The sequence below is a fragment of the Triturus cristatus genome, chromosome 4_2, assembly GCF_964204655.1.
Source record: "Triturus cristatus chromosome 4_2, aTriCri1.1, whole genome shotgun sequence".
Taxonomy (NCBI): domain Eukaryota; kingdom Metazoa; phylum Chordata; class Amphibia; order Caudata; family Salamandridae; genus Triturus; species Triturus cristatus.
In genome coordinates this window covers 303271306-303296070 of record NC_140586.1, presented here as the reverse complement: position 1 = coordinate 303296070, position 24765 = coordinate 303271306, and positions in this window count along the sequence as shown.

Below are 24765 nucleotides of genomic sequence, written 5' to 3'. Positions count from 1 at the left end.
GTCTTTCATTTGGAAGGCAGAAATACATCAAAAGTCAATAGGTAATAACAGTAATAACAGTTGCTCTACAATTCTGTGTTACCCTAAGTCTCCCGATAAAAATGGTACCTCACTTGTGTGGGTAGGCCTAGTTCCCGCGACAGGAAACGTCTCAAAACGCAACGTGGACACACCACATTTTTACAGTTAAAACTGACCCTTTTTTTGCAAAGTGTCTAGCTGTAGATTTTGAGCCCTAGCTCTGCTGGCACCGAGGGAAACCCAGCAAACCTATACATTTTTGAAAACTAGACACCCAGGGGAATCTAGGAGGGGGTGACTTGACTGACTCTCAACAGGTTCTATTACCCAGAATCCCTTGCAAACCTACAAATTTGTTTTTAAAAAAAACACTTTCCTCACATTTCTGTAGTGGAAAGTTCCGGATCCTGGGTGGATCCACACAATTCCCCCCACCCCGCGTTTCCCAAAGTCTTCAGAGAAAAATGGTACCTCACTTGTGTGGATAGGCCTAGGGCCCGTGACAGGAATCAGCCCAAAACCAACATGGACACACCACATTTTTACAGTGAAAACGGATCCTTTTTTTGCAAAGTGCCTAGCTGTAGATTTTGAACCCTAGCTCTGCCGGCACCTAGGGAAACCTAGCAAACCTATACATTTTTTAAAACTAGACACCCAGGGAAATCCAGGATGGGGTGACTTGACTGGCTCTTACCAGGTTCTGTTACCCAGAATCCCTTGCAAACCTAACAATTTGTTAAAAAAACACATTTTCCTCACATTTCTGTGGTGGAAAGTTCTGGAATCTGCGTGGATCCACAAATTTCCTACCACCCAGCGTTCCCCCAGGTCTCCCGATAAAAATGGTGCCTCACTCATGTGGGAGGGCTATGTACCCGCGACAGGCAAGGGCCCAAGACGTATTGAGGCAACCATTTTTATCGGGAGACCTGGGGAAAGCTGGGCGGTAGGAAATTTGTGTCAGCCTGGTGATGCCACAACTTTCCCGCACAAAAATGTGTGGAAAAAGTGATTTTCTCAGCTAAATTTCATGTTTACAGAGGATTCTGGGTAAGAAAACATTGGGGGATCCACACAAGCCATACCTCCCTGGAATTCCCAGGGTGTCTAGTTTTCAGAAATGTGTGGGTTTGGTAGGTTTCCCTAGCTGACCACAGGGCCAAAAGCCCAGGTGACCCCCTTGCAAAACCAGGTCGTTTTGTGATAGGCAATTTTGATTTCGCCTCAATACGTTTTGGGCCCTTGCCAGTCGTGGGTTCTTGGGCCTCCCACAGGAGTGAGGCACCATTTGTATCGGGAGACCTGGGGGAACGCTGGGTGGTATGAAATTTGTGTCAGCCCGGTGATGCCACAACTTTCCCACACTAAAATTTATGGAAAAAGTGATTTTTTCAGCTAAATTTGAGGTTTGCATGGGATTCTGGGTAAGAAAACATTGGGGGATCTACGCAAGCCATACCTCCCTGGAATCCCTCGGATGTCTAGTTTTCAGAAATGTGTGGATTTTGGTAGGTTTCCTTGAGTGCTAGCTGTGCTAGAATCCAAGATCCAGAAGTAGGCACATTCCGCAAAAAGGTTTGTGCCTATGGGCTTTCTGTCGCCCTGGGGAGGGGGTAAATCGGGGGCTATTGCCCCGATATGCTCCCAAGAGGGGCATAAAGACTGACTATTTTGTTTGGGTGGGTGGGGACATTGGGATGCCCATTCTGGGCAGCCCCCACTCCCACATATAAAAATACCCAGCATAATCTCAGGTGCCTCGTGGGCCCTCTGCCCCAGGCTACTGCCCCTATCTGCCTCCTGCGGGGGCAGAAAGACTGTTTTTTTGTGGGGGTCGGGGCATTGACATGCCCATTCTGGGCAGCTCCTTTCCGAACTTTGGAAAAATAAAAATCCCTGGTGCCTAGTGGGCTTTCAGCCCCCCCCCTCCCCGGGAGGGTGGGCAGTTAAGTGGCTATTGCCCCATCTGCCTTCCAGGAGTGGCAGAAAGACTGAAGCATTTTTTTTTGGGTGGGGGTATTTGAATGCCCATTCTGGGCAGCCCCCAACCCTACGTATAGTTAAAAAAAATCCCTGGGGCCTAGTGGGTTTTCTGCCCCCTGGGGGAGCAGATCAGGGGCTATTGCCCTCATCTACCTCCTGGGGAGAGCAGAAAGTCCTATTCTTACTTTTGGGAGGTAGGGTGAGAGATTTGGCAGGCCCATTCTGGGCAGCCCCCACCCCTGGTGCATAAAGAAAAAAAATCCCTGACATCTAGGGTGCTTTCTACCCCCCGGGGGAGGCAGATTGGGGGCTATGGCCCCCATCTGCCCCCCAGGGGGACAAAAAAGGCTGTCTGGGGAAATTAAATGGGGGAGCAAAGGCCCTTGCCCAAGGGGCCGCTCCCCCTCCCTGGTGGCTAGTGGGTGATCCCCAAGCAGGGATCCACTAGGGAAGGGTACCATTGGAAAGGGGAGATCCTCCCCTTTCCAACGATATCCCTCCCATATTTGTTGGTGCTTGGGGGGCTGAGTTAGCCCCACAAGAACCGAAACTGAGAAACTGAATCTAAGTTTCAGTTTCGATTTTGTTGCAATGATGATGGCACGCCATGCACGCGATCATCATTGGAATGAAATACAAAAATATGCCTGGGGAGGTTGGGGAAGCTCTTCCCCACCTCCCCAGGCAGAAAAAAAGGGAAATCCCTCTGCTGTCTGCAGCAGATGGATTTCCTGAGCATGTGCTCATGACGGAATGGTTCCGTCATGAGCACACTAGAACTTGTGCTCATGACGGAACCATTCCGTCATGAGCATGGAAGGGGTTAAATAATATTTGGAGTCCCTTCTCCTTTGACACCTATTGCCAGCTAGGATATAAATGACACAAGACGTAGTGATGGCCCATTGCAGAGCAGCTTATTGCCGCTCACTTTTTTCTGCTTGAAACAAAGCACTGTTTGTGCCCCCCCTGGGAACACTTGAGGCCCCCCAGTTTGAAGATCTCTGCCTCAAGGTGTCCTGCAGTTTGCCGTCACCAATGACCCATAGCTAACATTTTCTTTCCTTAGCAGAGTTCTCTCCATTGAACAGTTAGAGCACGGATAGGCCAGGATTAGGATCTAATACCAAATTTTTTAACCTAATACCCAGTCATTTCTTGGTACCTCAAGACACCGAATAGGGCAGCACGACACTCACTTAGAATAACAGAGCACTGGCCACCTCACAATATATATCTCCTGTTGTAAGTTGCAATTCTTTATTCAGTCAATTTGTTTGAACAATAGAGTAGGAGGAAGGTGTGTCAAATTCTCACCATTCATTATCGATCATTTATGTGCTTCGAGCCTGATTCACAAACTGCACTTTGTAGTGCTACAGTTGTACTACAAAACATACTACAAAGTGCCATTCACAAACTGCACTTTTGTAGTAATTTACAATGTTGAGTATATTTACTACTTTTCCATATTCACAATCTGCACTTTTATAGTAACTTGCAATTTTGTAGTAATCTACACTTTTGTAGTAAGTCCCTACCTCCATTATTTTCTATGTCAGCATGTTGCAGTACCAGTGGTTGGCAATCTGTAATGCTGGACGTACTACAAAAATGTAAATTATTAGAAAAGTGCAGTTTGTGTATACCACAAAGTAGTAAACTTACTCAAAAGTGTAAACTTACTCAAAAGAATAAGTTATCTTTGTGAATCAGGCCCAGAATATGATGCAAATGTAGACCCTTCTACGATCACCCTGGAAATGCAATGGTAATTTAGGGACCATATGAAAGAGTGATTTGTCTCCTGGGAAATGAGACAGGCAGGGAGGTGAGGGAAATAAATGACTTGTTTGAGTGAATTCTAGGAAAAGGCAGCAAGAAGGGAATTAGAATCAGGAAAGACGAATTGTCTGTGGCTATGAACATGGGAAAGAAGGGAATAAAGGACAAATTCTTTATAGGCACTTGAAAAACAGAATCTCTGTGATTTTTTTACTGAGCAAACTAAAAGTAACACTGGTGACACCTGATTTTTTACAGTATTTGAAAACATTGAAATCACTGAAAAATCCCCACCAGAATTCACACATGCACGCACGCATGCACGCACACACCCACGCACACACCCACACACACACTCGCATACACACACACACACACACACACACACAAACACACACACACACACGCACATACACACTCATCCTCTCCCTGCATCTGCAGGCAATGGGCTTGACTATTGTTGTGGAAGATACCTGCTTCAAGCCTTATACACCAAGGGCCTTATTTATGAGAAGCTTGCACCACCGGAGCATCACTTTTTCGACACTCAGGCGGCGCAAACCTCTCAATCATATCTATGAGGTCAGGTGAAGCCACTTTGCTTGCTTTGCATTGCCTCATAGATATTGAGTAAGACAAAGCAGTGCAGCCTTACTCTGTGCCAGGGAGGCGTTCCATGGGTGTTGCGGAGGGTTTTCCCACCCAACACCCATGGATTTTGATGCTGCCCCAGATTTACTTAATCACATAAACCTATGGCAGGGCTCAAACCTTATGCCTCCCCAAAGTAGGCGTAACAATGAAAAATATTTGTATTTCTCCTCGTTTTTCCTTCTTGCCATGTGTGCTGAGTTCTGCACTACACTTAGAAAGAGGAAAATCCATCTCAGGATTGTTTTTGTCCAGGAAGGTGCGCCTTCCTGCACAAAAACAATCCTGCATGCAACACAGACACCCTTGCAAGGGTGCTTGCGTTGGCCCTAGGCAGCAAATTTTGCACCAGTGTTTGGGAAGGGACAGTAAACCACCATATTTCATAAATACATTGCATTTCTACCCTTTCACATTGGCGTAGTGCAGCGCAGCAAGAAGACCCATAAATGAGGCCCTAAAACCATACACCCACAGCTCAATCAGTAAGAAATAGCCTTGTAACCGGGAATCTGACCAAGAAATATTACAAGTAACACACCATCAAAGTGAAATCAGACTTGGGTGTAGAAGAGTGTCCCCAAAACCATGTGGAAGGTCACTGTACTGACTGAATGTAATGTGCGTTATAAACATGTGAATAACATAATATAATTGTATTGCCATTTACTGCTTGTAAAGATGGACCTGTGTATGAAATACAGAAACACATTTGGGAATAAAACTCTTTAACATGTGTTAATTTCATTTAGTGAGCGTTAAGGTATATTTTCATATACGCAGACAGGTGTGTGCTCAGATCTATATTTATATAACTGTATCGCTGTATCTAACAATCAGATGTAGGCATTTTAAGATATACTCGGAGTGAATGAAAGCCAGAATGGACAGACTGCACAATTACAGTAATTAAAACACTGGCAACTCTTTCTTAGAACAAAAGAAAATGTGTATTGGTAACGTCTTAATGACAGGGAAAGCAGAAGAGGTTTTTCCCTAAATGGCAGGCAGAAAACATGCAAGTGTGGGGTGTACTACCATGCTAGGTTCTGATATCGAACTACTCTATTGACTATTACAACATTATGTTCTGCATACTCCTGCCATCTAGTGTTGTACCCAGATGTTTGTAACTTGTTTCTCTTTGAAGAAGTTAGAAACTCAAGACCTGTTGTGACTCCACCATTTGTCCACAATGCATCAGCACACTGGCTACACCTCAAATTGCTTTCTTTTACCATTGAGCTCAAATCAAGGTGGGGATGCTGCTCCAAAGTCAATGCTTTTAAATGCACTGGGTCTCCTATTTCTTGTCTGAAAGTTGTCAGTTTACCCTTTGCATCTCCTCAACTGTCTCTATCTCTGGCCTCCTTGTGTATCGGCCGCCCGCTACTCTAGGGAATTTCGTGGATTCCTTCATGGAGGCTGTCATCCCATTGGCTGCTGCCTCGTCCCACTTCGTCACCCTTGGGGACTTCAATTTTCATTTTGACGACCCCAATGATGTAGTGGCAAGGGAGCTTGTAAGCTCGCTTGGTGCACTGGACCTTCATCTTGTTAATATGGGAGTTACCCATAACAGAGGCCATCAGCTTGATGCAGTTTTTGCTAACTCTGTGAACTTGCAGGCTCTTCAGATGTTGGCTCTCCCCTGGACTGATCACCATCTTGTTCCGTTTAGCTGGCTGCTGGGGAACCGCAGAGACCCCGCTCCTAGACAACATACTGTGGATCGACTTTGGTCGAAGCTCCCGGTGGACAGTTGGGCGGAAGAGCTATCTAGAACCTGTCCTCACTTCACAGATGACCCCAACACTGCTGACCAGCTCTTGGGCAAATGGCTTACCAACTCTCTGGACTTACTGATCCATAATAAAAGAAGGCTTGTCAGGGAGAGAAGGATTGGCTCTGCCCCCTGGTATACCCCCGAACTGGGGTGCATCAGAACCTCTTGTAAAAGGCTTGAACGTGCCTGGAGGAGAGAGTGGACGGAAGATAGCCGGGCCAATTATAAAAGGGAACTTAGGAAATATAAAAGCGCACTGAAGGACGCTAAAAAGACTTTCTTTAGCGACCGGATTGAGAAGCAAGCAATTCTTCAGGAGAATCGTTTAAAATCTTCAAGGAACTTCTGAAAGCTCCGGTCCCTCCAGTGTTGCATGATAATCCCAAAGAAAAATGTGAGGAACTGGCCAGCTTCTTCCACTCTAAAATAGAGAAAATATTATCCTCCTTACCTACTATCCCTCAAAGCGATGAATCGGTTGCTAGTCCTACAAGTTGCCTGATTGAGCTAGCATCTTTTGGCCCCTTTTCGGAAGAGGAGGTCATAAAAGTCCTGTTAGAGATGAAGAGTGGCTCCCCGAGTGACCCAGTCCCCATAAAACATCTCAAACTCGTGGCTAACACCTTGTCAACTCCTCTGACTGACCTCTTGAACCTTTCACTCACGCAGGGCATAGTGCCCCAGAGATGGAAAAAGGCCGTGGTGAAGGCCTTATTGAAAAAGCCAGGAATGGACTCATCCAACTTGACCAACTTTAGGCCAATTTCACTTCTGCCTGGTTTCTCAAAAATTGCAGAGAAGCTGGTTAACCGTCAGCTCTCTCACCATCTTGAGTCTAACCACCTGCTAGGAGACTCCCAGACTGGTTTCCGTCCCGGCCATGGAACAGACACTGCCTTGCTGGCAGTAGTGGAGGAGGCAAGGAGCACTCTAGATACAGGAGGGTCAGTGGCAGTGATCCTCCTGGACTTGAGTGCTGCCTTTGACACTGTGAGTCATCAAGTGCTCCTCCAACGTCTGTCAGAGGTAGGTGTCTCAGGGTCGGCCCTGAAATGGTTGGGATCTTTTTTATCTGACCGTTTCTACCAAGTCTGGGAGGGGTCAGAGCAATCTGCCCTAATCCCTCTTCAATGTGGAGTCCCGCAGGGCTCATCGCTGAGCCCTACTTTATTTAATATATATATGACTCCACTTGAAAGAGTGGTCGCCCCCTCGGGGGTGAAGATCATCAGCTATGCTGATGATACTCAGCTGGTGGTCGGCCTCACTCAGCTGGCGGAACAACCTGAGGTTTTACACGACTGCCTCGCCAATGTTTATCGTTGGATGTCCATCTCTGCCTTAAAGCTCAATGGAGGTAAAACCGAGCTGATGCTCCTGGGCAATCCCAGTCCCTCCATTATTGCGACCTGTTGGCCCCGGTCTCTTGGTGACCCACCATCCCCCAAGAAGGAGATCAAGTCCTTGGGAGTATGGTTGGAAGAAGATCTGTCCTTCCGGACTCATGCCAGGAAGACCGCAGGGGTTTGCTTTGGCTTACTGAAATCAGCCCGAAAGGTGCTACCTTTGCTTCCTGATCCAGCAAGGAAGCTGTTGATACGTGGCCTAATCCTATCGAGGCTCGATTATGGGAATGCGCTGTTTCTCGGTGCCCCCGAAGCGACCTTTAAAACTCTCCAACAGGTGCAAAACGCAGCTGCGAGAATCCTTATGGATGTTTCCAGAAGGCAGTCTGCTGCTCCTGCTCTCAGAGCGCTTCACTGGCTCCCCGTGAAGGAGCGGGTGAAATTTAAGGCGCTATGTACTGCCCACAAAATTCTACATGGCAAAGGCCCCCCTATCCTTGCGAATATGGCCCGTCCCTATAAACCTCCACGTCTGCTGCGCTCGGACCAAAAACACCTTCTGCAGTCAGCCAGAGTAAGAAAAGCTCGTTCTGGGGGTAGGCGTTTCTCGGTGCAGGTGGCTTCTCTTTTGAACTCTCTGCCCATCAGGATTCGCTCAGAGCCCAAGATCCTACCATTTAGGAAACTTCTTAAGACCTACCTGTTTCCACAGTAGTGACTAGCTGAGTCTCCCCTTCTGGTCTGTTGCGCCGGGACGCCCCTGGGTAAGCTGAGCGCATTACAAATTTCATATTATTATTATTATTTCTTGAGTCCACTTCATGTCCAGTAGCTCTGTTGTTTAGCCATGTACTGGAAAAAAAACATTTGGATCAAGAGAGGCTTCTGCTGGCTACTACGGGTTTTATGGGAGGATTAGGTGATAGGGGGAACAACCTTTACAACGCAACTTTTACAACGCACTACCATTACAACGCATTTTTTACAACGCATAATCCATTACAACGCATGATATTACAACGCATGACACTACAACGCATTTTTAAAAACTACCATTACAACGCATTCCATTACAACGCATACTACCATTACAACGCATACCATTACAACGCATAATATTACACTATACTATCCAACACTTACCCTACTGATGCACCCCCTGGAGTTAGAATAGTAATTTTTACCCCTATACTATCCAACACTTACCCTACTGATGCACCCCCTGGAGTTAGAATAGTAATTTTTACCCCTATACTATCCAACACTTACCCTACTGATGCACCCCCTGGAGTTAGAATAGTAATTTTTACCCCTATACTATCCAACACTTACCCTACTGATGCACCCCCTGGAGTTAGAATAGTAATTTTTACCCCTATACTATCCAACACTTACCCTACTGATGCACCCCCTGGAGTTAGAATAGTAATTTTTACCCCTATACTATCCAACACTTACCCTACTGATGCACCCCCTGGAGTTAGAATAGTAATTTTTACCCCTATACTATCCAACACTTACCCTACTGATGCACCCCCTGGAGTTAGAATAGTAATTTTTACCCCTATACTATCCAACACTTACCCTACTGATGCACCCCCTGGAGTTAGAATAGTAATTTTTACCCCTATACTATCCAACACTTACCCTACTGATGCACCCCCTGGAGTTAGAATAGTAATTTTTACCCCTATACTATCCAACACTTACCCTACTGATGCACCCCCTGGAGTTAGAATAGTAATTTTTACCCCTATACTATCCAACACTTTCCCTACTGATGCACCCCCTGGAGTTAGAATAGTAATTTTTACCCCTATACTATCCAACACTTTCCCTACTGTTGCGCCCCCTGGAGTTAGAATAGTAATTTTTACCCCTACACTATCCAACACTTACCCTACTGTTGCACCCCCTGGAGTTAGAATAGTAATTTTTACCCCTACACTATCCAACACTTACCCTACTGTTGCACCCCCTGGAGTTAGAATAGTAATTTTTACCCCTACACTATCCAACACTTACCCTACTGTTGCACCCCCTGGAGTTAGAATAGTAATTTTTACCCCTATACTATCTAATACTTACCTTAAATGTAATTTAATATTATGCGTTGTAATGGTATGCGTTGTAAAGGTAGTATGCGTTGTAATGGTAGTGCGTTGTAAAGGTATTTTTTTAAAATGCGTTGTAGTGTCATGCGTTGTAATGTCATGCGTTGTAATGGATTATGCGTTGTAAAAAATGCGTTGTAAGTGCATGCGTTGTAATAGTGTGCGTTGTAACGTCATACATCCGGTGATAGACCCACATTTTAGCCATACCTGACCAAACCATCCTCTCCCGATGGCACTTCTGCATACCATGCAGTAATTCAGAAGGCAGTGCATGCGAAACTCCACTAGGAAGACTTACTGGTTGAAACCTTGTCTAAAACTGAACGCTGAGTACACAATTTACAGATGCTCAAGGACACTGCAGTAAGGGCCATCACCACCAACGCCCTCTTCTGCAGACACTTCTAGCTTAGGGTGTCAGGGTTTAGGCATGAGGTGCAATAATCCCTATTAAACATACCCTTTGATGATGAGCATCTGTTCGGCCCTCAGGTGGACCAGATGCTCAAAAAATAAAGAAGGATATGGGCATAGCTAGGTCCCTGGGAGCCCTGCAGTCTCCCATTCTCACGTAAGCTTTCGGGAAAGAGCAAACCAGGAGAGGTTCCATATCAGGGGGCTGAAATGGAAGACTTCCTTTTCAGCCTTACCAGCAGTCCTTAAAGGACTCCCAACAACCTATGTCTTTCCACAGAGGACCCTATAGAGGAAAGGGGCATGGCAAATGCATAAGGTAGTGCCACAAAGGTCTCCTCTGTAGCGGTGACTTCCCTTCCCTCCCTCAACCATGTAACACCTGTCAGAGGTGGCTGAGACACTTCCTAGATCAGTGGGAAAACATCACCTCAGCTCATTGGGTACTCTCCACTGAGTGGGAAGGTTACTGCCTAGAAATTCATACATCCCACCCAGCATCCCACCCCACCACCAGGAACTTAGTTCAAACCACCTTCACCTTTTGGAGGAAGAGGTTCAGGTACTCTTACAAAATGGTGCAATTACCTGCACTCCAACGTGGCACAGGAGTGTATTCCTTGCATTTTTTAATCCCCTAAAAAGGACGGCTCACTCCAGCCTATGCTCAGCCATCAGCCAATGAAAAGCTTTATCCTCTTAGAATGCTTTCGCATGGTCATTCTTCAAGAGGCCATCCCTGCTGTGCCAAGGTAACTTCATGTCAGCGCTGGATCTGAAAGCCTCAAACTTTCATATTCTGATCTACCCAATGCATCATCAGTACCTTTGCACTGAGTGGATGATGCTACCAGTCTGCGGTGTTATCCTTCTGAGTCATTAAAGTTCCAGGGATGTTCTCGAAGTGCTTAGTGGTGGTGGTAGCACATCTGTGCAGAAATGCCATCCACATTTTTCCATATTTAGATGACTGGCTGATCAAGAGCAGCAGGAAACTGCAATGCCTAGCGCACACTCAAAAAGCATGTCTCAAATTCCTTCCTTTAGTCAGTCCTTGCCCATGCACCCCCTACAAGAATGGCTCACGAGGCCATGTGCACAAGTGGAAGGCAATGGAGGGATCTAGCGTTGTTAACATCCTGGGCTTGGCACTCTCTGTTTTGGTGAAACAACAACAATCTGTTGCCCGGCAGACCGTTTCTAGACCCCTTTCCACAAGTGACCATCACTATTTTTGTGCCTCTCCTTGGATGCAGGGGGCATAACAGACACCCCACAGCCACCGCAGTGCACCCTAGTCTTCTCTACATGAAGAGGGGCCCCATAGCTTGTCAGTCCAGTGTATGCCTCTGCAGCAGTTGTCATTTTATGTTATGTTACCAGAATTTATTAAGTGCACATACACCAAGTGGTTTCATGGTGCTAGAGATAATAGGAGCTCATCATAACGCTGCTGAGTGAGGCACTAATCATACATCTGTCTGAATAACCATGTTTTAAGGGATTGTCTAAATTTCATGTAGCTTGAGGTTGTGTGATCTCAAGAGGAAAGGAGTTCCAGATGCTGGATGTAATGACTGAGAATGTGGAGACCCCCATTCTCTTTTTTCTTCAGTTAGGTACCGACAGGTAGTTCATGTGAGAAGAACGCAATGTTCGTTTGGGGATGTATTTCTGGATTCAAGATGTAATAAAAGCAGGACTTTTTCCATCAAGAGTTTTGAAAATAATGCATCCTGTTTTGAAGATGGTCATTTGTTCCCCAGGCAGATAATGGAGATCTTTCATCAGGCGTGTAATATGGCAGTGTCTAGGTTGTTGAAATATTAATTGGGCTGCCTGGTTCCAAACAATTTGAAGTTTATGAAGGAGTCACTTAGGAAGGCGCACTTAGAGGGAGTTGGAGTAGTCTATTCTGGAAAGAAACAGGGCACTTACAACTTGAATGAGGGCCTCTGAATTGAGAAACTTTGCAATTTTCCTAATTCTGTGGAGTACTAAGAAGCAGGAAGAGATCACTGCCCTGAGTTGGGGCTTCATTGATAGTTTGCCATCAATAAGACACCAAAACATAGTCGAGATTTCTTGGGAGATGGGCGAGCTCCCATCTTGGAAGGCCAGAATGATGCATTCCAATAGTCAAGCTTACTCTTAGTGATGACGATCTCCATTTTGTCTGAGTTTAGTTTGCGACCGTTGCTATTCACCCAGTCATGGATGAAGAGCAATGTATTTAGAACATTTTCTTTTGACTCAGGGCATGTCATCTGCATAGTTGTAGATTGTACACTTCATATTTTTGAGGGTATGTACTAGGGGATGTATGTATAAAATGAAGAGATGTGGTGAAAGAGGGGAACCTTTAGGGTACCCCACAGTCCAACTGGACTTTGAATTCCTAAATGGGATCAAACGGACTGATTGAGATCAGTCAAGAAGGTAATCCAGTCGAGCACTGGGCCCTGCAAACCTGTGCCCTCGACACAGTCCACCAGGAGATTATGGCCGACTGTGTCAATGGCCGCCAAGAGGTCGAAGAGAACCAGTGCCTGGATGGAGACCCTGCCACATTCCCTATGTACGTCATCGATCACTGAGAGATTGATTGGTTCTATGGAATGAGAAGCATGCCTGACAGGGATCTAGGAATTTGAACTCCTCCAAAAAAAGAACAAAGGCTTCATGCCACATGTGCATCCAGTACCTTTACCAGGAAGGGTAACAGAGAAATGGGGGTGGTCATTTTTCAGTGTGAGTGGATCCTCGCTTACTTTTTTCTGGAGAGCTACCACTACAGCCTCCTTGAACAAACTAGGGGGCATATTTACAACGAGGCGATAAAAAATTATCGCCGCTTTAGCGGCCGTTTTCGTCCGAAAAGCGGCTATAATTTTATCGCTATATTAGCAAGGTCACGCTAACGCGTGAAACCTTGCTTTAGCGTGGGGATTTCTAACGCCCAGCTTTGCATCTCTAATGAGATGCAAAGTGGGCGTTCCTGACCTGACATGATAGGAGAAATGTCGCTAAGCGACCTTTCTCCTATCATCAAGCCCCAAGCTATGAAGCATAGCGTCAGGAAAAGTAGCGATAACACCTGTTATCGCTACCTTCCTAACACCTGCTTCAGGACTGACTTAGCCATGATATCCTATGGAAGGAGGATATCATGGCTAAGTTTGTGAGTCCCTATCAACTAGCTAATGTGAGATTATTATTAATCTCACGTTAGCCAGTTAGCGTGAGGATTTTTACCGCTATTGAGATAAGCGTTGCTAATAGCACGCTATCTCAGCGATAAAAATCCACGCTAGCCGGCGATAATTATCCTAGCGCTAAGTGCGCTTTGCGATAATTATCGCCGGTTGTTGTTGATATGCCCCCAGGGGGCATATTATCAAGGGCTGGCGATAATATTATCGCCGCTTTTGCGTCCGTTTTCGGGCGAAAAGCGGCAATAATATTATCGCTTTATTTACAAGGACACGCTAACGAGTGTTTCCTTGTTTTAGCGCCCGTTGTCAGCGCGCCTCGCATCGCATCGCATCGTTAATGAGATGCAAAGGAGGCGTGCCTGACAATACTCCATGGGAAGACCAGCATTGCGATATTTATAAGGACCCCAAATCCGGCGTAGCGATAATCTTAACCGCGCTAACACGCCCTTAGCTCTGGATTTTAACATCTGTTAAAATTCAGATTAGGGTATACTTTACATGGGATGTGGATTATATGGTTACGACCACATGCTCGTATCATCAATGTTTTCGCTGTTTTTGGGTGAACATCGCTGGTTTGCCAGTGATGTTTGCCCATTTTTGCACTAACGCTGGTATATTTATCACCTAGGTTATACACGTTGTAAATAACGCGCTAACCATGCAATAAATAACAGCGATAGACAGCGATAAATATGAAAGCACTAAGCGCGCTTTGCGATATTTATCGCCGTCTGTTGCTGATATGCCCCAAGGTACCTTAACATGGCTGGAAGACAGATTAAGAAAGGACAAGTCTGGATCAGGAAAGTTGGAGAATATTGTTTTTAGTACTTTAGGGGGCAAGTATCATTTGGTGAACCTGATTTTACTTTGTCAGCAGATTCGGCAAGGCAGTTCTTGCTGATAAAGGGGAAGGTGGATAAGGTGAATGAGTTAATCTCTTCCTGGGTGATCTCATTTGAAAATTAGCTAATTGGGATGCAGCCTTTAATAATCTTGATCTTATCAACAACAAAAAGTGTTGAGTTCATCTCAGAAGTTCTGAGAGGGGGGATAGGGGGTGTGACTCTATTGGGATTAGAGGGTTTAGATACAATTTCAAAAATCTGTTCAGATTTGTTCTAGGCAGTTGCAGTGTGCAGCCTGCCTCAAACTGAAACTGCACGTTCCCAGGTCTCAGAGAGGCACAATAACGTATTTGGGGGCCTATTAACAAGGGCTTTTTCTCCGCTTTTTTGGCTTTAAGAGCCAAAAAAGCAGAGATAAAACTTTTGCCCTATTTACAAGAGGATGCTAACATGCGATTATCCCGACGCCTCTCTTTGCATCTCTAATGAGATGCAAAGTGAGCGTCACTGGGCAGGACAACCTTGTAAATATCGCTGATGTGCACATCGCGATATTAACAAGGCTTCCCCAGCATTTTAGCAGACGTTAGTTTTTGGAGAAAACTGCTGTTTTCTCCAAAAACTAACATCTGCTAAAATCCTGATTTGCACATCCCTAACATAGGGGGTGAATTATGATTCTCCGACCACAGGGTAGTATCAGCAAGATTATTGCCCTTTTGCAGGGAACATCGCTGGAAAACCAACGATGTTCCCTGCAAAACGGCGATTTCCCCCGCTATCTCTGGAATTTTTATCGCCCTGGAGCAACGAGTTGTTGATAACGCGCTACCAGGGCAATAAATTCCAGAGATAGACAGCGATGAATAACAAAGCGCTAAGCGCGCTTTGCGTTATTCATCACCGTTCCTTGCTGATATGCCCCTTGTTTCTTTCCAGTCCCAGAATGCCAGCCACCTTACAGGAGTGGGGGGCCCTGAGAGAGCGCGTCCTCGATAGAGCATTGCTTGTTTTAGAGGGAAGATGCAGCACAGAAATTACTGGAGTAGAGGTAGTGTTGCGATCTTTCCCAGGGAAAAATGTCAGCCAGCTCTTCTCATTTTAAGACTCTGCAAAGGCCTGCACTAGATTCTTAAGTAGAACTTTATATGAAATAAGCTGTATTCATTTTAACATGGCCTTACTGACTTTGTTTACTTAAGTTATCAGTCAGTGGTCATTGGGACTGAGGTAGAACACATTTGAAAGTGTTTTCTTCTTATATTAACTGTTTAAAGTATGTACTGATAAGGGGAAAAGCAAAGGGCCAGGACATGAAATGTTAGTCATTGCAAGCGATTTCCCAATGTTTCCATTAAAGGATCTTAATGGAAACCCAGAGCTCTTTGTTTTCCTCCTGCATGCTTTGAATAATGTGTCAGGACAAAGTTAAAAGCAATATGCAATGCCTATAGTTTAAAAATAATATAGTTTAAAAATAATTGATAACTATATACCAATAAAAGCACAGCATTGGGAACAAAAGTAACCAGTTTTACTGAAATATTTACAAGTGATTCATGTATTTTCTTTTAAACCAAGGTAAAGTCATTAGTTGCTGCAAACAATGAAATGTCACACATGAGCAGGCTTAAAACTTGGTAGCCCTGTTTCACATAATTAAATTTAGGCAAGGTGTACCCTGCATATGCAATAAATTAAGGGGAGGCGCTCAGTAGGGGCATGTGATTTATTTTAATTCCAGGAGATGCATTGAAAAGGTGACAGCATCTCTTACACTGAACGTAAACCCCTCAAACAAGTAATTTAAATTGGTTACCTGGGCAATTGGAGCATGGAAGGACGGAATTATGAGGCAGGATTGACTAAATTATGTGGCAAGAAAAGACAAATTATGAAACGTATTGTGCCACATTTTCTGACAGTAATACTTCATATTTTGTCATTATTTAACACATTAACACTGCCTCGGCCAGGGGTTGTCCTAATTTGTACCAGTTTAACATACAAATACAGTAAAAAGCAACAGAAATGAGACTGGTCAACTTTTTAATAGGGCCCTCCACTACACAGCAACAAATGTCATTTAGATTTTAGTACATTTGTTTGAATTAGAAACAAATTTTGTTTTGCTAAAATCTTTAGCTCATGCAGCAGATGATGAGTTATGTGGCAAATGCGGCAAGTCCATAATAATGAGGAAAACCACGCACCCTCAGAATCGCATTATTCCAGTGGACCTTTTAGCCAAAACTGTGATTACCCATATTGAATGAATGAATGAATGAATGAATGAAAAACAATGTATAACGCGCAAACTAAGCCCAAAGGCATCAAGGCGCCTTAACAAAGAGCCAAGTCTTTAATGCCTTCCTGAAAAGGGGGACAGAAGGTTGAGCTTTAATTTCCATGGGGAGAGCATTCCACAACTTAGGAGCTAAATGGGAAAAAGACCTTCCTCCCCACCTAGCTCTCCTAAATCGAGGCACAGATAGCAGGCTCTTTCCTGAAGAGCGAAGATTTCTACAGGGGACATAGGGTACTAAAAGGTCCTTGACCCCTCCAGCTCCCCGGCCAGAAATAGCCCCCTGCGTCAGGCTGAGGATCTTAAAAATAATCCTGGCAGAAATAGGGAGCCAGTGCAGGCTCTTCCTAACAGCAGTAGCCGAGGAAAGCCTCGGGGCATCCGTCACAAATTTGGCAGCCGCGTTCTGGACAGTTTGTAGCCTTTGCACCAAACCCTTGTCTATACCAGAGTAAAGGGCGTTACAATAGTCAAGCCGTGAGACCACCAGGGCAACCACAATTTGTTTGCGCGCCGGAGGAGCAAGGTAGTGTTTTATTTTTCTTAGAATTTTAATAATGCCCCAACAGGTAGCAACCGTCCTGTTTACCTGTTAATTCATGGAAAGAGAGGGGTCAATCAAGACTCCCAGATTACGGGCTGAGTCAGTGGGGGTGGGACACATTCCCAGAGTGGGAGGCCACCACTCAGCAGACCATAAGTCACTCTCACCACCAAAAACAAGAACCTCCGTTTTTTCACCATTCAACTTCAATGAATTAAAAATCATCCATTGAGAAACTGCCTCCATGCAGTTCCTGAAGCTGAGAGCAGAGGAATTGCCAGGGTGTAAGAGGGACACCATGATCTGGGTGTCATCGGCGTAGGAAACCACCTCCATCCCATAAGATCTTATTAGCTTGGCAAGTGGGGCCACATAGATATTAAAGAGGGTCGGTCTAAGGGCCGAACCCTGTGGGACCCCACATTGAACAGGCAGGGATGGAGATAGAAATTCGCAAAGTTTAACCCTCTGTTCCCTCTGATCCAAGAAGGAGGCCAAAAGACTCAGGGCCGAGCCTTCCACCCCTATCTCCCTAAGACGAGATGTTAAAGTCGCTGAGGATATGGTGTCAAAGGCTGCTGTCAGGTCTAGCAGGACCAAAAAAGTAGTATGGCCCTGATCAACCTCCTTGCGGATGTTATTTAGCACGACTGTAAGGGCCGACTCCGTGCTATGAAACCTCCGAAAACCATGCTGGGCCTGATCGAGAAGACCAGAGGAATCCAAAAAAGCCGTCAGATGTTCATTTAAGTGGGTCTCCAGCATTTTTGCTGGTGCCGGGAGCAATGAGATGGGTTGGAAGTTCTTTAGAATTTCAGGATCCAGGGTAGGCTTTTTTAATAGAGGCTTAACCACGGCCCTCTTCCACACGGCAGGATATACACCCTCCTGTATAGCCCTGTTCATAATATCCAGAAGGGGGGGCAGTAAGGTTTCCCTGCAATCCTTAAAGACTTTAAGAGGGCATGGGTCCAAAGGGGACCCCGACCTGGTCTTACTCAACAACATGTCCAGTTGGCATAAGGCAGGCAAAGGAAAGCTGAACAAACTCGCCTTAGAGGTCCGGTTTTCAGTTCCAAGGCCAGATACAGCCAAAGTAATAGGGGCAGGCAGAGAAGCCCTTTGCAATTCCAGGGCAGAATAGATATCAGCTATTTTGGCGTGGAAAAACTGGGCGATCCTATCGCAGAGATCTTGAGAACTGACAATAGGGTCGGGCATTTGCAGCGTACACAGAGAGTCAACAATTCTGAAAAGATCTCTGGGGGACGAAAGAGCAATAGTTAACTTAGCGAAGTAATCCTGCTTTTCTTTGATTACCTCAGCCTTGTACCTTTTCAAAGAAAGTTTATGCTTCTCCCTTTCTTTATTATCCCAACTCGCCCTCCACCGCCTCTCCTGCTTCCTACAACCCTGCCTTAAGCGTCTCAGAGAGTCAGAAAACCAGGGGGCCGATGGACTCTTCCTAGCAGAGTATGGTAGGGAGACGGGGGCCAAAATATCGACCGCCCTGCCCACGGAAGAGTTCAGTTCGCAAGCCGCCAAGCTGACGTCTCTCACAGTGGCGATCTTGCTGTTAACAATTAGGGGAGCCAGGGTCTCATTGGAAATCAAATTATAGTTACGCTTAGGATCTTTTCTACTAGGAACACTGGGCCTAAAATTAGCAGGGGGCGCCTGAAGCTCCAAGGGGACAGCCAAGTGGTCAGACCAAACCAGAGGAGTTGGCCGGCCAGTTGAAATCCTATGATCATTCGAAAAAACCCCATCTAGGATATGACCAGCCCGGTGAGTGGGGTATTTAACCAATTGCATGAGGCCACAAGCAGACATCGAGTCCAAGAGGGAGAGGGAATCCCTGGAATCAAGGTTCTCCAGATGAAAATTTAAGTCCCCCAGGATCGTCAGATGCTCACAACCGAAATGAGGTTCTAAGAGGTTAAGTAAATTCTGACTAAATTCAGATCTAGGTCCAGGTGGTCTATAAATCAAAATACCCGCAAAAGGGGCAGCGAAAGAAGAAGTTATTATAAAATGTAGGGCCTGAAAAGGATCCGAAGGGGCAGATACGGGGGTAGTACGACAGGAATGGGAAGTTTGGTATAAAATCCCAAGCCCGCCTCCTCTACGCCCCACACGTTCCAATCTCGCAAGAGCATAGCCATCAGGGATGGCGTCTACAAGATCCGGACCGGAGGAATCAGAGGCCCATGTTTCCGTTAGAAACACCCAGGAGGGCTTTCGAACCGACACAAACTCGCTGAAGGCTATATTATTTTTCACCAATGATCTGACATTGATAAGGAAACCACTCTCAGTCGTAGTTTTTGGAGGTGCGACATACGTAATAGAAGGGTTAACTGAAGACACACCATTTATCGGCAAAGTGCAGAGTGGCAAATAGCAATCACAACCCGGAGAGTCTAAAAAGCCTCCGGAGGGGAAGAGTGATGACATTGTAGGCGTGGAGGTCTAAGGACTACTAAATCATTATACGTATAAGAATAGCTTACATTATTGGCCTCTGCATGTGCGAATGATTTCGCACCGTGTCCGTCCTCCAGCCCGTCCTTAGCGCGGACGGGCCCAGACGGGCTGGACTCTGGCGCGACTCCAGCGCGAATACAGCGCGCCCGCTGCGCGCCAACGCTGCGCGCATGCATCATAGCCTTAAATAGAGGTCTAGCGTGACAGCCTAGCTGCTAGACCACAACACAAGATGGCGCCCGCTATCCGTCCCTACCTACCCCCAAGATGGCACTAGGTGTCCACTCTACCGGGCAGGGGACCCGCTGAAATCGCGGTGAGCCAGTAAGTTTTATGGTGCAAGTATGTGGAAAACAACTTAAATTGCCCATGCCTGCTTGGGCCATTACATACATCTTCATTATTTTCTGTATGCATTTTTATTATATTCAATGTTTAAAATACCACTACCCAAACTATCCTTGGTGACCCCTGTAGTGAACTTTAGGGGGCAACACATTAAGTCACCGATAAACTGATGCTACACCTGGGCCCTCAGAATAAGGCATGAAATGAAAATGGGAACTGTCAGTATCATAGAAGGGGAGCTCCGCCAATTTATGATAGATTAATTCACTCTGCCAAAATATAAATAACCGACTTAATCTTCACCTTTTGGTGGCTAGATTTAATTAGCATCTGCACATACCTTACAAACCTACTCCTCTATTTAAGTGTCAGTGAGGCGAACATTCGCTCAAACCCTAAAGTAAAATGTTATTAATAAAAGTAATAATACTATTATAATAAAAAATATGAACACATTTAGTGTGCATGTATGTACAGCATGCTCATCCCACAAGGATACACTTTTTTAAATCTTTGATGCTAAAACCATAGAGGAAACTCCTGCTGCTCTCATGTAGATGCAGGAAGCAAAGGTGAAGCACTTCTACAGGGTGGCTGGCAACTGCAAAGGAATGGGCCTTGTGGCGGTCATGCAGTGGAGCCCACTAAGGTTTTGTTAAACCACTGAAATGGGGATTTCACATCCACGAGATGATAGTATCAGGCTTGCATCATATACTACCTACAGCGTCAAGCCATCAGACCAAGCTTCAAAGCGTTCTTCCCACTTACACTGGGAAAACAATACTAATAAAAATAGACAACATGGCGGCCATGTTCTACATCCAGAAGCAGGGCAGCACCCACGTCCTCTTGCTTTATGTGCTGGTGCATCCTATTTGGCACTGGGCAATCAGCATGCTGTGATTGGAAAACGAGTTTGTGGATATGCTCAGCAAGGCACATCAACAAGGCAATGAATAGGAACTTCACCACCAAATCCTCCACAATTACTTTTAATGGTAGGGTACGCTGACAAAAGACCTGTTCACCGCCCATGAAATCAAAAAATGCCAAAACTTTGCCTCCATGTACCTATGGTCCAAGGCAGTGATGCTTATGCTTTTCCACCACTCCCCCTAATTCCCTTCTTGGTAAGGAAGCGGAGGCTGGTGTCCATGACCAACATCCTATTGGCAACAACATGGGCGAGACGGCCCTGGTATTCCATGCTCCTTGAGATGTCAGTCAACCCTCACAAGAGTCTCCCACATACAGCATACCTTCTCACTTAGCATCAGGATTAGGTCAGAAACACATATTCCACACAGCTGAAACTTGCAATTTTCACCTAAGTTCCTTTAGTTTGTTTACTTTAATCTCCCAGAGGTCTACCTATCATGCGATAAGTGCAAAGGCTACTACTCGCACATGCTATGCCACAAAATGGAAAATGTTTCTGCATTACTGCATTTCCAAACAGTTAGATCCTCCTAAAGGTTCCATGCAGGATATTGTTTCCTACTTCCTATGCTTATAAAAGGCAGGCCTTGATACACTTCTATACTCTTTCAATTAACAGCAGTTGCTACTTACCTCCAGAACACCAGTCAATAAAGACTTAATGGAGGGTTTAAAGAGGGTTATACCTCCAAAGGCCCTGTCAGGACCTGCCTGGAATAGCAATCTATTTTTCAGACGACTCCTTTTGAACCCCTACACTCATGTTAACTACATTATTTCTTGAAAGGTTGCTTTCCTAATCACAATCACCTCGCTCAGACGCATTAGTGAGTTTCAGGCTCTTACAGTTCAAGAATAATGTATTCAGTTTCCTAAAGACAGGATCATTCTTTGTACTAGCCATCACAAATTTCTGCCCGAGGTTGTTTTACTTTTCCACATGAACAGAACCATTGAGCTCCCTCTTTCTTTAACACAACCAGAGCCTGTGGCAGAAAATGCCCTTCATACTATGGTTGTTAAAAGCGGATGTATGTACTACATTGATTGGGCTAAGCCCTTTACAAAGTCTTCCCAACTTTTTGTGGCCTTTATCAAACCCCACAGGGGTTCTGCCATCTTTAAAGTAGGCATCACCAGGTCGATAGTGAAGTGTATTCAAGATTGGTATGCCTATGCTCAACGCACACTCCCCGTGCCTCCTTGAGCCCACTCTACTTGTAAAAAAGGTGCAAAGTTAGACTTTTCTGTAACATTCCCTTAACAGATATCTGCAAGGCTGCTACTTGGTCAATATCTTACACCATCACCAAACATGGTTGCGTTGATGTCCTTCAGCATCAACAGGCATTGAATGACTAATCATAGGAATACTTCTTCAGACATCTCTATCAACTGAACAGAACGGAAAATCTTGCTCTGTAACCATATGTTATGGCGTGCAGTACTGTAGATTCACATGTGCCCAATCTCCTCCCAGTAGTAACAGATGAGTACAGTGCTTCTGCATGTACTTTAACTTCCTTTGCCCTCCACACTACACTGAGGGACTTATTTACAAGCTACTTGCACCGCTGGTGCATCACTTTTTATGACACTCTTCAGCGGTGTAAAGTGCAGACCCATATCTACGAGGCCACGAAAAGCCACTTTGCTTGGCTTTTCATGACCTTGTAGATATGGTGTAAGACAACGCAGTGCAAGTTACTGCTGTGCCTTATACTGCATCAAGGGGGCGTGCCATAGGCATTGCTGTGGGTTTTTACACGCAACACCCATGGGTTTTGACACATTTCCAAGGATCTGGTTGGAATGCTTCAAAACTGTACGCCTCCCTAGGGGAGGCATAACGAGGGGAACTATCTTTATTTCCCCTCGTTTTTTTCCTCTTTATATGTTGTGCTGCATTTTGCTGCACACACAGGAAGAGGAATAAGCCTCCATGGATTGTTTTTGTGTAGGAAGATGCCCCTTCCTGTAGTAAAACAACCCTGTGAACAACACAGACACCCTTGCACCATGAGGCAAGAGTGCCTGCTTTGGCGCTGGGCATCAGATTATGTGCCAGCACTGGCTGAAAGGTGCATCTTATATATACAATGCATTCCTGCCATTTTGAATTGGCATAGGGCAATGCAGCAAAAAGACTTGTGGTGCTGCCCTATGTCGATGCATTGTGAATGAGGCCCTATATCTTTGACAAATTGACACAGAAGTCAGCTTACACTACTTGCCCACTCAGCAGGAAACCAATCGAAGGTGGAGCCAGTGCTGTTGCATTCGTGGACAATGTGTGGAATCCCCACAGATCATGTGACTTGAACTTCTTCAAAGAAATACAAGTTGCAAACATCCTGGTCCAACGTTAGATTGTAGGAGTACGTAGAACATGTGAATTGTAGCACTACACATTGTGAACATGTGATTCTAAAGTTTCATTTTCTCTATACATTACTCTAACAACATAGGAAAGGCATTTTTTGTTTTCTTAATATCTTTGGTGCCATTCAACAAATGCTTCCAAAAATAGTTCATCCAATTTGGCACCTTCATGGAGGTATGGGCGTTTAGTAATTTGAGCCATAATGTATTTTTAATGGGGCAAAACATTGTTAAAGAGAGAGACGTTTACATAAGTAAGCATCCCCTTTCCAAATCTGTCTACTTACCCTTCCCATCCTCTCGGTTACTAAACAGCTCCCTAATTTAAAAACGGCAGCATTTTGGTAGACACACTTTGGGGCATATTATCAAGCCAGGCGATAAAATTATCGCCGCTTGAGCGGCAGAACACTGCCGCTAAAACGGCGATAATGGGCTTGATATTATGCTCTATGGAATTCCAATTGAAGCCCATGTTAAATGTGAAGGACGTCTAACATGGGCTTCAATTGGAATTCCATAGAGCATATTATCAAGCCCATTATCGCCGTTTTAGCTGCAGTTTTCTGCCGCTAAAGCGGCGATAATGTTATCGCCTGGCTTGATAATATGCCCCCAAGTACTCAGCAAGTGTTGGCTGCCAGCACAGGGTTGGGCTCTGGGCCAATTTAGATTATGATAAAAACAAAACTGACATGTTCTGAAACAACTAAGTGAGGTTATAGTTAGGCTAGGTGCTAAGACCTTAAATGACAGTTTATTCAACATGCACTGCTTATGACCCACAGCCCAAGCTTGCATTGACCGCCAACACCTGAGGACCACAAAGAGTTGAAATTGAAGAAATCACACAGACATGGCCCAGAATGTAACATAAATGGAATTCAGTATGAACTTCACTGGTAAACATCCCAGGGCATCCTGAAGGTTCCCAGGGGCATATTATCAAGAAACGGCTTTAAAATTATCGCTGCTTTAGCGGCAGAAAACCGGCTGGATAATATGCCGCAGAGAATTCCCATAGAAGTCCAGGTTCTGGTTTTAACATGGGCTTCTATGGGAATTCTCTGTGGCATATTATCAAGCCCATTATCGCCGCATTAGCGGCAGTTTTCTGTCGCTAATGCGGCGATAATTTTAACGCCGTGCTTCATAATATGCCCCTCAGTTTCTTTACTACCTCAGCTGCTTCTTTATACATAGGTTTTCCTGTTTCTGTTTTTCATTTTCTATTTGTTGTTAATTCTGGTGGGTTTTTTTTCAATGTTTTTAAAAATTGTGAGTATCCATGGTTATCTGTTTTGCTCTGTAAACAGCATGACGATGGTGTTTTTTGATTACCTATGAAGAATGTGGCTTTTATTTCCTTTCTTCCTTTGTTAATTTACACAGTCAATTCTTCCTTCCTTCTTTCCTGCTTTTAATTCACATCTCTCTACCTTTTTCTTGAATTTGCTCTAACAAGTAACTTGTTTCCCTCACCTCTCTGCCAGTCCCATTTCCTAGCAGCAAATTGCCCTTTTCTGCAGTCCCTTTCCACCTCGTGTTCAGGGTGTTCATCGATTGATCTATGTTTACACCT